This window comes from Bos mutus, chromosome 3, assembly GCF_027580195.1.
Source record: "Bos mutus isolate GX-2022 chromosome 3, NWIPB_WYAK_1.1, whole genome shotgun sequence".
Classification (NCBI taxonomy): domain Eukaryota; kingdom Metazoa; phylum Chordata; class Mammalia; order Artiodactyla; family Bovidae; genus Bos; species Bos mutus.
This window is the reverse complement of record NC_091619.1, coordinates 619,222-631,941: the sequence shown is the minus strand read 5'-3', so window position 1 is coordinate 631,941 and position 12,720 is coordinate 619,222.

Genomic DNA, 12,720 nt, shown 5'->3' with positions numbered 1-12,720 from the left:
AATTTTATAGTTTTAACTCTTACATATAAGCCTAGGAGCCATTTAGTGAAAATTTTTTTGTGTATAGTATGAGGAAAAAATGTTCATTTTCTTCCTGCGAATATCCACGTGTTCCAGGACTATTTGCTGAGTAAGCTTTCTTTTGCCTCTTTATAATTTGAGTTCTTTGTCTTCTTATTACTGAGATACTGAATTCTTTATCTGGGATATGTACACCTTTGTCAGATACATGCTTAGCAAATATTTTCTCCTGATATGTGACTTGCCTTTACAGTTTCTTAACTGTATCTTCCAAAGAGCAATCATCTTAAATTTGATGAAAATTATTTATCAGTTTTTTTCTCTTATGATTCATATTTTGTTTATCCTGTTTTAAAACAATTTGCCTAACCAGATGTTATGAAGATTTTCTTCTATATTGTTTTTTAGAAATTTAATAGTTTTGGCACTTGTGTTTAAAAATATGATGCATTTTTCAGGTTAACTTTTGTATGCATAATTAAGTGAAAGTTGATGTTACTTTTTTTCCCCACACAGATATCCAGTTGTTTCACCATCATTTCCTGGTGGGAAAAAACCTAACTTTTTCTCATTGGATCACCTTGTCAACTCTGTCAACAATCAATTGACCACGTAATTGTGGGTCTACTTCTGCACTACTTTGTTTCATTGTTATCATATATCCACCTATCTGAAAGAGTTTGCATGAGACTGATTATTTTTCCTTAAAAATATTTAATAGAATACATCAGAAGAAGCTGTTTGAATCTGGATTTTTCTTTGTGAAAAAACTTTTTTTTTTATATGTAAGAAATTTAAGTTCTTAATACACAAAGGACTATTCACACTTTTTTTTTCTTTTGGTGTCTATTTTGGCAACGTGTATTTTTCAAGGACTTTGCCCATTTCATTTGATTGTCATACCATTTTATATAGTATTTTATTATCTTTTTACTATCTGAAGTATTTGTAGTGCTAGGCTTTCATTCCTAATATTGTTGGTGTATCTATTTTCTTTTTTCCTTGATCTGTTTAGCAGGAAGTTTCTAAATCTTGTTGATCTTTTCAAAGAATCAGATTTTCTCTTTATTGATTGACTATTTTTTCTGCCTTCTATAGTGCTGACTCACTCTTTCATTATTATTTAATCCCTCTGCTTATTTTGTGTACAGTAGTGATCTTGGAGGGAGAAGAGTGAGTGGTCCTGAAGAGGGATCTTAGTTCCCTCCCCAGGAATTGAATCTAGGTGTCATGTATGGATGTGAGAGTTGGACTGTGAAGAAAGCTGAGTGCCAAAGGATTGATGCTTGAACTGTGGTGTTGGGGAAGACTCTTGAGAGTCCCTTGGACTGCAAGGAGATACAACCAGTCCATTCTGAAGGAGATCAGTCCTGGGTGTTCATTGGAAGGACTGATGCTAAAGCTGAAACTCCAATACTTTGGCCACCTCATGCGAAGAGTTGACTCATTGGAAAAGACCCTGATGCTGGGAGGGATTGGGGGCAGGAGGAGAAGGGGATGACAGAGGATGAGATGGCTGGATGGCATCACTGACTCCATGGACATGAGTTTGGGTGAACTCCGGGAGTTGGTGATGGATGGGGAGGCCTGGCGTGCTGTGATTCATGGGGTCACAAAGAGTCAGACACGACTGAGTGACTGAACTGAACTGAACTGAGTCTGGATGAAAACCACTAACCTAACCACTAGACCTCCATGGGCTACAGGCTAGAAACAAAGTGATTCTGATTCTTTGCCTGGCTTGAAAGCAAGACTGTTTCAAGGAGGTGAAAACTGTAAAAACAGGCACAAAGTTTATCATTATAGACACAGCAGAATGCATGGGAGAGCACTCAGAGAAGCACTTGATTTAAGTCAGAAGCTAGGCAGAAACACACGCTTGGAGAGGAGTGTGGGCATCCTGAATGAAGAGTGCAGTAAAGAAGTGATTTAAATCACTATATGTAGGACAGTTCTTCTGGGCCTTTGTTTACCTTTGGCCAATTATCTTGTTTCTTTCTTCACGCCTGACTAGTCCTAGTGTTGCTGAAACTTGGCCCCTGTTTACTGGTGCCAAACAGAAATACAGAGACCAAGTTTTGGGTGAAGTAGAAAGGGGTAGCTTTTATTGCTTTGAGAGGCAAAAGGGGCCACAGTGGGCTAATGCCCTCAATGTTGTGGAGCCACCCTATAGTGAGGGGGAGTTAGTGCTCAAGGAGCAGGGCATGATCAGCTCATGGACCATTCTTGGATTGGTTGGCATCAAGGTGAAGTTTCAAGCATCATCAACCCTCTGGTTTCAATCAGTCTATGTTCTTGTGGTCAGCAGTTTTCATCTGAAGGGTATCTGCTTCCTGTAAAAACAACTTAAGAATGCTTGTCAGGCCTTTATCTATATTTTTCAGGGAACTGTGAGTTCACGATTCTGCTATTTGGTGGATTTATAGTCTAATTTTTACCAGTTTCCCTTTCCCTGGTCATTAACTCTTGTGTCAGCCTTTTACTTTAAAAGACAAAGACACAGCGGTTTGTACACGGTTTCAATACTGATTTTTAATTTAATTGCACTGTTATTGGAGAACATTCTAGTATTTCAATCATTTCAGACCTATTGGGACTTGTTTTATGACCCAGTAGATAGTCTATCTAGGTGAATATACCCTGTACACTTGAAAATAATATATATTCTGCAACTTTGAAGTCTCCTATAAATATCAATTAAGTTGAGGAAGTTCAGAGTGGTATTCAAATTTTCTGCATCTTTATTGAGTTTTTGTCTAATGTTCTTTCAAGAGTTGAGAAAAGAATGCTAAAATTTCCTACTACCATTGTGGATTTACCAATTTTTCCATTTTTACCATGAATTTTTGCGTCACATATTTTGAGGCTCTCATACTAGATGTATCCGTTCAGTTCAGTTCAGTCGCTCAGTCGTGTCCGATTCTTTGCAACCCCATGAATAGCAGCACGCCAGGCCTCCCTGTCCATCACCAACTCCCGGGGTTCACCCAGACTCATGTCCATCGAGTCGGTGATGCCATCCAGCCATCTCATCCTCTGTTGTCCCCTTCTCCTCCTGCCCCCAATCCCTCCCAGCATCAGGGTCTTTTCCAATGAGTCAACTCTTCGCATGAGGTGGCCAAAGAATTGGAGTTTCAGCCTTTATACACATTAATAATTATGGCTTCCTGAAATTATCTCTTTTACCATTATGAAATTCTATTTTATCTCTAATAATAATCTGTCTTGAGGTCTATTTTATCCAATATTAATGTAACTGCTCCAGTTCTCTTATGCTGATTCTTTGAATAATATATGTTTTTCTATCCGTATACTTTTGATCTATTTGTATCTTTATATTCCAAGTGTGTTTCTTGTAAGCAATGTATAGTTGGGCCTTATTTTTTAAATTATTCAGATAATCTCTTTCCTTTAATTAGTGTTTAGACCACTAATATTTCATACAATTATTGTTATAGTTGGATTTATTAATTTTATTTTTGTTTCTAATTTTTCTCTACTGTTTTTTGTTCCTTTATTTCCCCCTCTCCCTCTTTTGAATTATTTGTATATTTTTAGTATCTTATTTTAGTATGTTAAATATGGTAATTTTATCATCTTTTTAGCTATATGCCTGTATTATTTTTGGAGGCTGATCTAGAGATTACAATACACATTCTTAATCTTTCCTGATCCACTTGAAATTAGTTTTCAACTTCTCCATAGAAAATGTAGAAAGTCTGAAACCATATAGATATCTTTATATCTCTGGCTCTTGAATTCTTTAGGTATATTTGTCACAGGTACTGTATTTACATACATGTAAAAAATCACATAAGTGATGGTTGTAATTTATGTTTTAAGAAGCCACACGTATTCTAAATAGGTAGAAAATTGTAATCTTCTATTTTTCTACAAATATTTGCCACTTCAGTATTATTAACTTTTCCTGAAGATCCAAGTTTCTCTCTGATATCATTTTCCTTCAGTACTTAACATATTTCAACATTTTTTTATGCTCTTCTAAAACATGAGTTTAATAGTTATATAGTATTGCACCATATAGGTATACTCTAATGACCACCCTTCCATTTTGGATATTTGACTTTTTTTTTCTACTCTTATAAAAATTTTCAAATGTAATGACTTCTGTCTGCATCTCTGATTATTTTTTCACAATAAATTCTTATTAAGAAAAAGAGTATAAAGAATATTAAAGTTCTTAATTCAATACAAATTTACATTTTATTTTTCCAGAAATGTACATGAGTTCCAACTTTGGATAGTGTATTTTTTTTTAACATATATGAAAGTAGAAGTTATATTTGATTGCTTACAGTTTATTTAGTCATTAACATAGTTGAATATCATTTCATGTGTTTGGGGTATTCTATTTTTTTTAAACCAATAGTGAGTTTGTGACAATATTTTTATATTTCTTTCTAGAAATTGAAATCTTCTTTTTCTAGTGAACCATGTGATTACTTTCAGGTGGGTTCTTTACCGCTAGAGCCCCCTGGGAGGCCCCATGAATTAATGATAGATAGTAATCCTTTATTATGTATGATGTAGATATTCATCGTGTGTCTTTTGCCTTATACTTTTGCCCATGGTATTTTAATATGCCAAAGTTATCTAGTAGAATATAAAGATATATTCATTTATGAAAATGTCTCTTCTAGCCATGTGTAAAGAGACAGGACATCTGCTGAAACTTCTCTAAATTCTCTAAACATGAAACCAAAACCTGGCCTGAGGAGAAGAAATACCCATGCGTAATACAGAGGACAAGCCACTTCTTGAGTTGCATTTTTTAAGCAGAGTAGTGTCATGATGCTCAAAAATCTGAAAATTAGATTCCAGACAGAAATAATTAAAGCCAGGGATTCCTAACTGCAAACAACCTAACAGCAAGGGACAATTTCAGAATCATGGACTAAGGTTACTCTTTAAAAGAACCATACGCATGCTAAGTTGTTTCAGTCATATCCGACTCTTTATGAACCGATGGACTGTAGCCCGCCAGGTTCCTCTGTCCATGGGATTCTCCAGGCAAAAATACTGGAGTGGGTTGCCATGCCTTCCTCCAGGAGATCTTCATCACTGAGGGATCAAACTCGTAGTTCTTACGTCTCCTGCATTGGCAGGTGTTTTTTTTTTTTTTTTTTTTAACCACTAACACCCCCTGGGAAGCCCTAAAAGAACCATAATCTTTGGGTTATTCCATCTAGAGAACAGCTTCATTTTTCCAAAAGCAAGTATGGTGGAATATATATTAAAGCATCCACTTTAGCCTGTGCTATGCACTTACAGGGGGACATACTCTTAATACGCAAACCAAAAGCAGTGACTTGTTCATGAATAAAAACACATTCATATCAAGGATTATAACTTACAATGCAATAGCCTCTCACAGATCCCTTTGGCATTTTAATTTCCTCCCTGTACTGTCCTTTTAATAGATGAAATCATATTTGCAAATTACCCTCCCTGACAATTGTAAATTCTTCTCTCTCTCCCTTGGATTAAAGGAAGTTCCCTCTTCTCTACTGATGAATAATTAATGTTTAACAACTGCTATTTCTTCAGCCCTTCAACTAGGACAGGACTGCTTTACATATGGTGTGAGGGGTAAAAAAGGAACAGAGGGAAGTAAGCACAAAAGGAAGAAGTAGTGGTTAGTAGGTTGCTGAGAAAGTTCTCAGTAGTTTGCAAATTGAAAAGATTGGAAAATAAGCAATTCTGTGCAAGTGTCTCGTTCTTTTCTTTGATAGTTCCAGGAAGAAGAAGAAGAAGAAAAAAAAATCTACAACTTCTGTTCTTGCTTTATGATTTCCAGGCAAGGTTAGCTCTCTTTGTCAGTAAACAAGAAGAGTCATAAATATCTATCCAAGATATCCAAGCCCCTTCTCTCTAATGCTACAAGAGCATGGATCCCATCACTTGAGGCCAAGGGAGCACTGTGGTTATACCCATCTGTACTCTAGTCTCTTGCCTGTCATTCTGTGCGACCAGGGTCTGTCTGTCTGCCCTAAAAGATAACCCTACCTGCTGAGAAATGCTAATGAGGGGGGAGTAAGAGCTCTTCAAAGGGAAGGGCAGGTTATACAGGGGGCTATTGATGGAACATTGCCATCAGTCTCCCGGGGTTTGGCAATTGAGATGGGTCTTGAAAGCAAAGAGAATCTTACAGATAAATCCATGATCATGTCCAGAATAAAGTAGTATTCTTGTGATCAACCTCTGCTTTCAATATCTAACCCTGTCATTTAGTTTCAGCTTCAGATTAAGCAGATGCCTTAAATATTTCTACCTACAATTTTTTGTCCTTCAACCCATGATCGAAAGAAAGTCCCCTAACACTAATATGGTAAAGAGAAGAGCCTTGTTCTCTACACAGGTTTCAATCTACTGAAAGTAGAAATTGCTCTTTTATTCATAAAATATTGACAGCACTCTTTTCAGATCAGGGAGCATGGACCAAGTTATGTGACCTTAAATAGAAATGGGGAATTATTATTTAAAAAAACAATTACTTTTAGAAAACAAACTGGCATCAGAAACTGGGATGCTGTGGGAACTTCGACACTAATCTGCCTCTGAAACCAGGCAGATGCCTCCACCGGTGACCTGTGTCCTTGGACAAGACACTCCACTTTCTTATTCTTCAGTTTCCTCATATTAAAATGAGATTAATTTATTTTCTCATAAGATTTTGTGATGATTAAATGAGTTAACATATTCAAAGGGCTTGGAACTATGTCTGAAATTTACTAAACATTCAAATAGCAGCTATTTTTGTTGCTATTGGTTTCAGTCTATTTGCCCACATATTTTGATTTCTATTTTGTTTCTTTCATAGAAAGTCCCGCAGTCTGAAATTATCTTATTTACATATCATTTATTGGTATAGAATCTGCCTTCTCTTATAGTATGTAAGTTTCTTTACAACCTCAAGGACAATGGGAGTCTTTCTGTGTGCCCTGTTTGCTGGTGCAGAGAACTCTCAGCTTGCTTCTTACCCAGACTTGTACTCTGGAAACTGACTGTGTCTCATCTTCAGGGCTGGTTCTATCTTCCTAGTTAAAAGCTGCACTTCCTGCCCCATGGAGGCGAGCTCCTTGAGCCTCAACTGTAAGGATAAATCAATCAGAATTCATTTGGTTTAAAGTCAGACTGACTGAGAAGATGACCATATATAATGCTTGGAGTTCTGCCCCTTGGAAGGATTCCCTTCATCATTTTCTTTCAAGAACAATCCTAATTGGGGTTGTAATGCTATAGTGGTTCACTTCCAATTAATTTCAGCATTTTGTGCAAAGTCATCATGAAACACGCACTAGTTTTTCTTCTTTAGTTAACTAGTTATAAGGAACTCAACATGAAGCTGTAGGTGTAGACTGAGAGAGAGGAGAAAATGAGGCAAAAGTTGCTGCCATAGCAACCTGAGCTACCTGTTCATACATCCTACTTACGTCTGCTTGAATCCAGTCTTTTTTTTTTTTTTTTCTCTCTAAGGATACACAGTATGATTATACAACATCAGGTGGCTCAGATGGTAAAGAAACTGCCTGCAATGCCGGAGACGCAGGTTTGATCCCTGGGTCGGGAAGATCCTCTGTAGTAGGAAATGGCAACCCATTCTAGCATTGTTCCCTGGAAAACTCCATGGGCAGAGGAGCCTGGTGGGCTACAGTCTATGGGGTCACAAAGAGTCCAACACGACCGAATGACTATCTATGGGGTCACAAAGAGTCCAACACGACCGAATGACTAAGTTCCACTTTCACTTCATGAGGAGAAGTTCAGATTGTGTGGTCACTTGATGTCCCAAAGTTAAGCATTTGATTTCCAGTAAGACCATGTAACAACTTTGATGCTACTTCTCAAAAGAAAAAGAGTTACCTGAAGAGCTATCTCCAGAAGAGGGTATATAGTGTTGCTCTGAACTCTTAGGATCCTGTGTTGTAATTCTCCTTTCCTGGCTCCTCTGATGCCCCATGCAACATTCTTATTTGCCACAGTCACTTCAGGCAACATCAGATCTTCTGGATCGTACCCCTCATACAGTTGAGCAGCTTCTATGGCAACTTGGACTCGTTGCAGAGTGGCCTCTTGCCCCGGGCCTCCCTCAGAACTGACAGTCATTTGGGCTACTCAGTGACTGGGTCAGAGGAGCATACTTAAATGTGAAAGACAGTGCCTCCAAAATAAAAACAAAAATGTACCAAACATTTTTCCTCTTCTTTGGTGATAAGGGGGGAGGTGCAAGTTGGAATAGTTTGGCTTTGACTCTGGCGATGTCCGGAAATGGGTGTGATGATATCATCTAACTTATAGCTCTGGGAGGAGAACATGAGCTACTTGGCACAATGAGTGGCATTGAATAGGGGCTTAATAATTATTAGCTCTTATGATGATGGGGTGATGATGATTGTTTGTTATTGTTACTATATTTGAAATTTCAGCAAGACTGCACAGTGAAGGCCTTTTCAGACCTTTAAAACCTTTCCTTCTTCCCACTCCTCTGCTGCTGCTAAGTCACTTCAGTCGTGTCCAACTCTGTGCGACCCCATAGAGGGCAGCCCACCAGGCTCCCCCATTCTTGGGAGTCTCCAGGCAAGAACACTGGAGTGGGTTGCCATTTCCTTCTCCAACGCATGAAAGTGAAAAGTGAAAGTGAAGTCGCTCAGTGGTGTCCTCACCACTGCACAATACAATAAACAGAGTCAGAAAGGAATAGAGACCACATCTGAGGTAGTCACAATTGTATTCATATCTCATAAAGAGCAGCTATCAAGTTCAAGAAGCCCGCTTAGATCTCGGCTGTAAAGTTAATGAACAGGAATTGCAATTAGAGCCAGGAGACCAGCAGGGGGAGCTCTCACACCCTGTGACGGTAGTGGAGCCTGACCAGGAAGAGAAGGAGGAAGTCTTTGTTCTGGCAAGACTCAGCAGCTAATGAAGTCCTGGACTCTGTTTAGCCCTCTCAGCTTCCTTTCCATATGTAGAAGAATTTGGCCAATTATTGGCCCCCATCTGGGGCCAAATCCTGTTTCCTTATTCACCTTAAAGAGTGGCAGGTGTGGCAGATGGGCTGCTTCCGGCCATGCCCAACCCCCTCAGATAGCCCATATAGTTTGGAGAAGGCAATGGCAACCCACTCCAGTACTCTTGCCTATAGAATCCCACGGTCGGAGGAGCCTGGTGGGCTACAGTCCACGGGGTCGCCAAGAGTCAGACACGACTGAGAGACTTCACTTTCACTTTTCACTTTCATGCATTGGAGAAGGAAATGGCAACCCACTCCTGTGTTCTTGCCTGGAGAATCCCAGGGATGGGGGAGCCTGGTGGGCTTCCGTCTATGGGGTTGCACAGAGTCAGACACGACTGAAGCGACTTAGCAGCAGCAGCAGCCCATATAGTTACAGAGTCGGACACGACTGAAGCGACTTAGCAGCAGCAGCAGCAGCAGCAGCCCATATAGTGCATATGAAAGGAATGAATCCAGTGAGCCCAGAGGCTTGCATCTTCCCATACATAGAATGTTGAATTCCTTAACTTAATAGCTGATCTTGGATGTTCAGACTGCTCCCTTTGTTGCAAACTTGTATATAACCTGATTCCCACTCCCTCCTCCTTGGAGCAGTTTTCTCAGAGCTACTGAGATGATGGTTCAGAGTCCTAACTAAACATTCCTACCAAATAAAACAACTCTCTACTTTTAGGTTGTGACTATATTTTTTTAGTTGACAAGGCAGAGGCAGTGGCAGACCTGGAATGAGAATAGGGGGAGGAAAAGAAACAGAGGCTTTGGGTCAAGGAGAGAGGTGGTCACCTGCCCTGAACAGATGGCTCTCACACTGCTTCCAGGTTCTGTGTCCCAGGACATCCCAAGATTAATCAGCCATAGGCTCCACTACCGGGAGGGGCATCTTGAAAGTGTCCAGCAGTGACAGACACTGCTAAATGGACAATGATGGACACCAGCAGTGATGGACAGATGCTAAAACAGAGGACCCACCCTAGCAGTACTCTTTGCAAGGAAGCACTCCTGCCACATGAGTGATACCATCGTCACCCACAGGCTTCAGTGCACTGAACACCACTTACCTGTGGAACTTGAACAGGACATATCCCAGGAAACTTGCAAGCCCTGTGGAATCACTAGAAAACCTGGGGTGGGGAGGAGCTGGAGTGCATGTGAAAGCAAGTCTTTGCAGAAAACTGCCTCAGCAAGAAACCCTTTTTCTTGTTATTTTTATCAAAGCTACATTGTAACTAACTTTTAAGCCAAGGCCCCACCTCCCACCCCACCCCCTACCCTGCTGCTGCTGCTGCTAAGTTGCTTCAGTCGTGTCGGACTCTGTGAGACCCCATAGACGGAAGCCCACCAGGCTCCTCTGTCCCTGGGATTCGCCAGGCAAGAACACTGGAGTGGGTTGCCATTTCCTTCTCCAATGCGTGAAAGTCAAAGGGAAGTCGCTCAGTCGTGTCCGACTCTTAGCGACCCCATGAACTGCAGCCCACCAGGCTCCTCCGTGCATGGGATTTCCCAGGCAAGAGCACTGGAGTGGAGTGCCATTGCCTTCTACCAGGCTCCTCCGTCCATGGGATTTTCCTGGGCTCTACTCATCTCCAGGTTTAGCACACCTTTCAAATCATTTGATCACACAATACTGTGTTGGTTCGTTCCTAGATCAAAAAGTAGAAATGAAGACTAAGTAATTAATAGAAAACCAGATCTCTTCCCTAGCTTCCTCTTCAGTAATCTTGCAAACCATGTGACCAAACTAGCATCTAGAGGAAGATCACAAGACGTCAATGGGCCTGCACGCAGTGGGGGATGGTGATGACTCTGATCCCCTATCTCAGTGATTAACTGAGATCACTTCCCTTTTTTCCTTTAAAACTTTCATGGTCCAACAGAGTCTTTGGAGATGGTTTTTGGAGGACACTGAGTCCCCTATCTTTCCAGATTGCTGGCATTTTGATTAAAAGCAACTTCCCTTTTTACCAACATCTTTCTTTCTTGAGGTTTTATTTTTTGGGCAGTGAGCAACCAGACCTAATTTGGTAATGCATACACTCTGGAGGTGAATGAAACAATTTGTTACACACTGAGTATGGGACAGACAGACGGATATTCCCTTCTCAATCATTTATTTCATATACGTGTCAGGTACTAATTTAAGTATTTTTACATAGCAACGTTTAAGGGAGAAGTTGAGATTTCTGCTCAAGGTGAGAGACAATCAGCCTTAGAGCATATAAGTGTGTTTGCAGGCTGTGGGCAGAGTAGAAACTACCTATAAGGAACCACATGGAGCATAAACAAGTGATAGGTGAGAAGCATGCCGGTGAGAGACATCAAGTAAGTTTTTGATCTTACCAGGAAAATAGAAGATATGTCATTCTTTATGTCAGCTTCATTCAACACAACACAGCCAGGAAGATATGACTCACCTATATAACACAGTCCATGAGACTGTACCTAAGCAATGCATGCCAAGTCGTTTCAGTCACGTTCAATTGTTTGAGACACTGTGGACTGTGGCCCACCAGGATCCTCTGTCCACAGATATTCTCCAGGCATGAGTACTGGAGTGGGCTGCCATGTCCTCCTCCAAGGGATCTTCCCAACCCAGGGCCTGAACCCACATGTCTTATGTCTCCTGCATTGGCAGGTGGATTCTTTACCACTAGCGCCACCTGGCAAACCCAAATAAGCAGTAGTTGAAATGAAAGCCCCCCCAAAGACAGAAACTAGGGAGATTATAATATTATATAACATTATTATAATCGAAAAAGCAAGAGAGTTCCAGAAAAACATCTATGTCTGCTTTATTGACTATGCCAAAGCTTTTGACTGTGTGGATCACAGGAAACTGGAAAATTCTGAAAGAGATGGGGATACCAGACCACCTGACCTGCCTCTTGAGAAACCTATATGCAGGTCAGGAAGCAACAGTTAGAACTGGACATGGAACAACAGACTGGTTCCAAATGGGAAAAGGAGTACATCAAGGCTGTGTATTGTCACCCTGTTTATTTAACTTATATGCAGAGTACATCATGAGGAACACTGGGCTGGAAGAAGCACAAGCTGGAATCAAGATTGCCAGGAGAAATCTCAATAACCTCAGATATGCAGATGACACCACCCTTATGGCAGAAAGTGAAGAGGAACTAAAAAGCCTCTTGATGAAAATGAAAGAGGAGAGTGAAAAGGTTGGCTTAAAGCTCAACATTCAGAAAACGAAGATCATAGCATCTGGTCCCATCATTTCATGGGAAATAGATGGGAAAACAGTGGAAACAGTGGCAGACTTTATTTTTTTGGGCTCCAAAGTCACTGCAGATGGTGACTGCAGCCATGATATTAAAAGATGCTTACTCCTTGGAAGGAAAGTTATGACCAACCTAGATAGCATATTAAAAAGCAGAGACATTATTTACCAACAAAGGTCCGTCTAGTCAAGGCTATAGTTTTTCCAGTGGTCATGTATGGATGTGAGAGTCGGCCTGTGAAGAAAGCTGAGTGCCGAAGAATTGATGCTTTTGTATTGTGGTGTTGGAGAAGACTCTTGAGAGTCCCTTAGACTGCAAGGAGATCCAACCAGTCCATTCTAAAGGAGATCAGTCCTGGGTGTTCATTGGAAGGACTGATGCTAAAGCTGAAACTCCAATACTTTGGTCACCTGATGCAAAGAATTGACT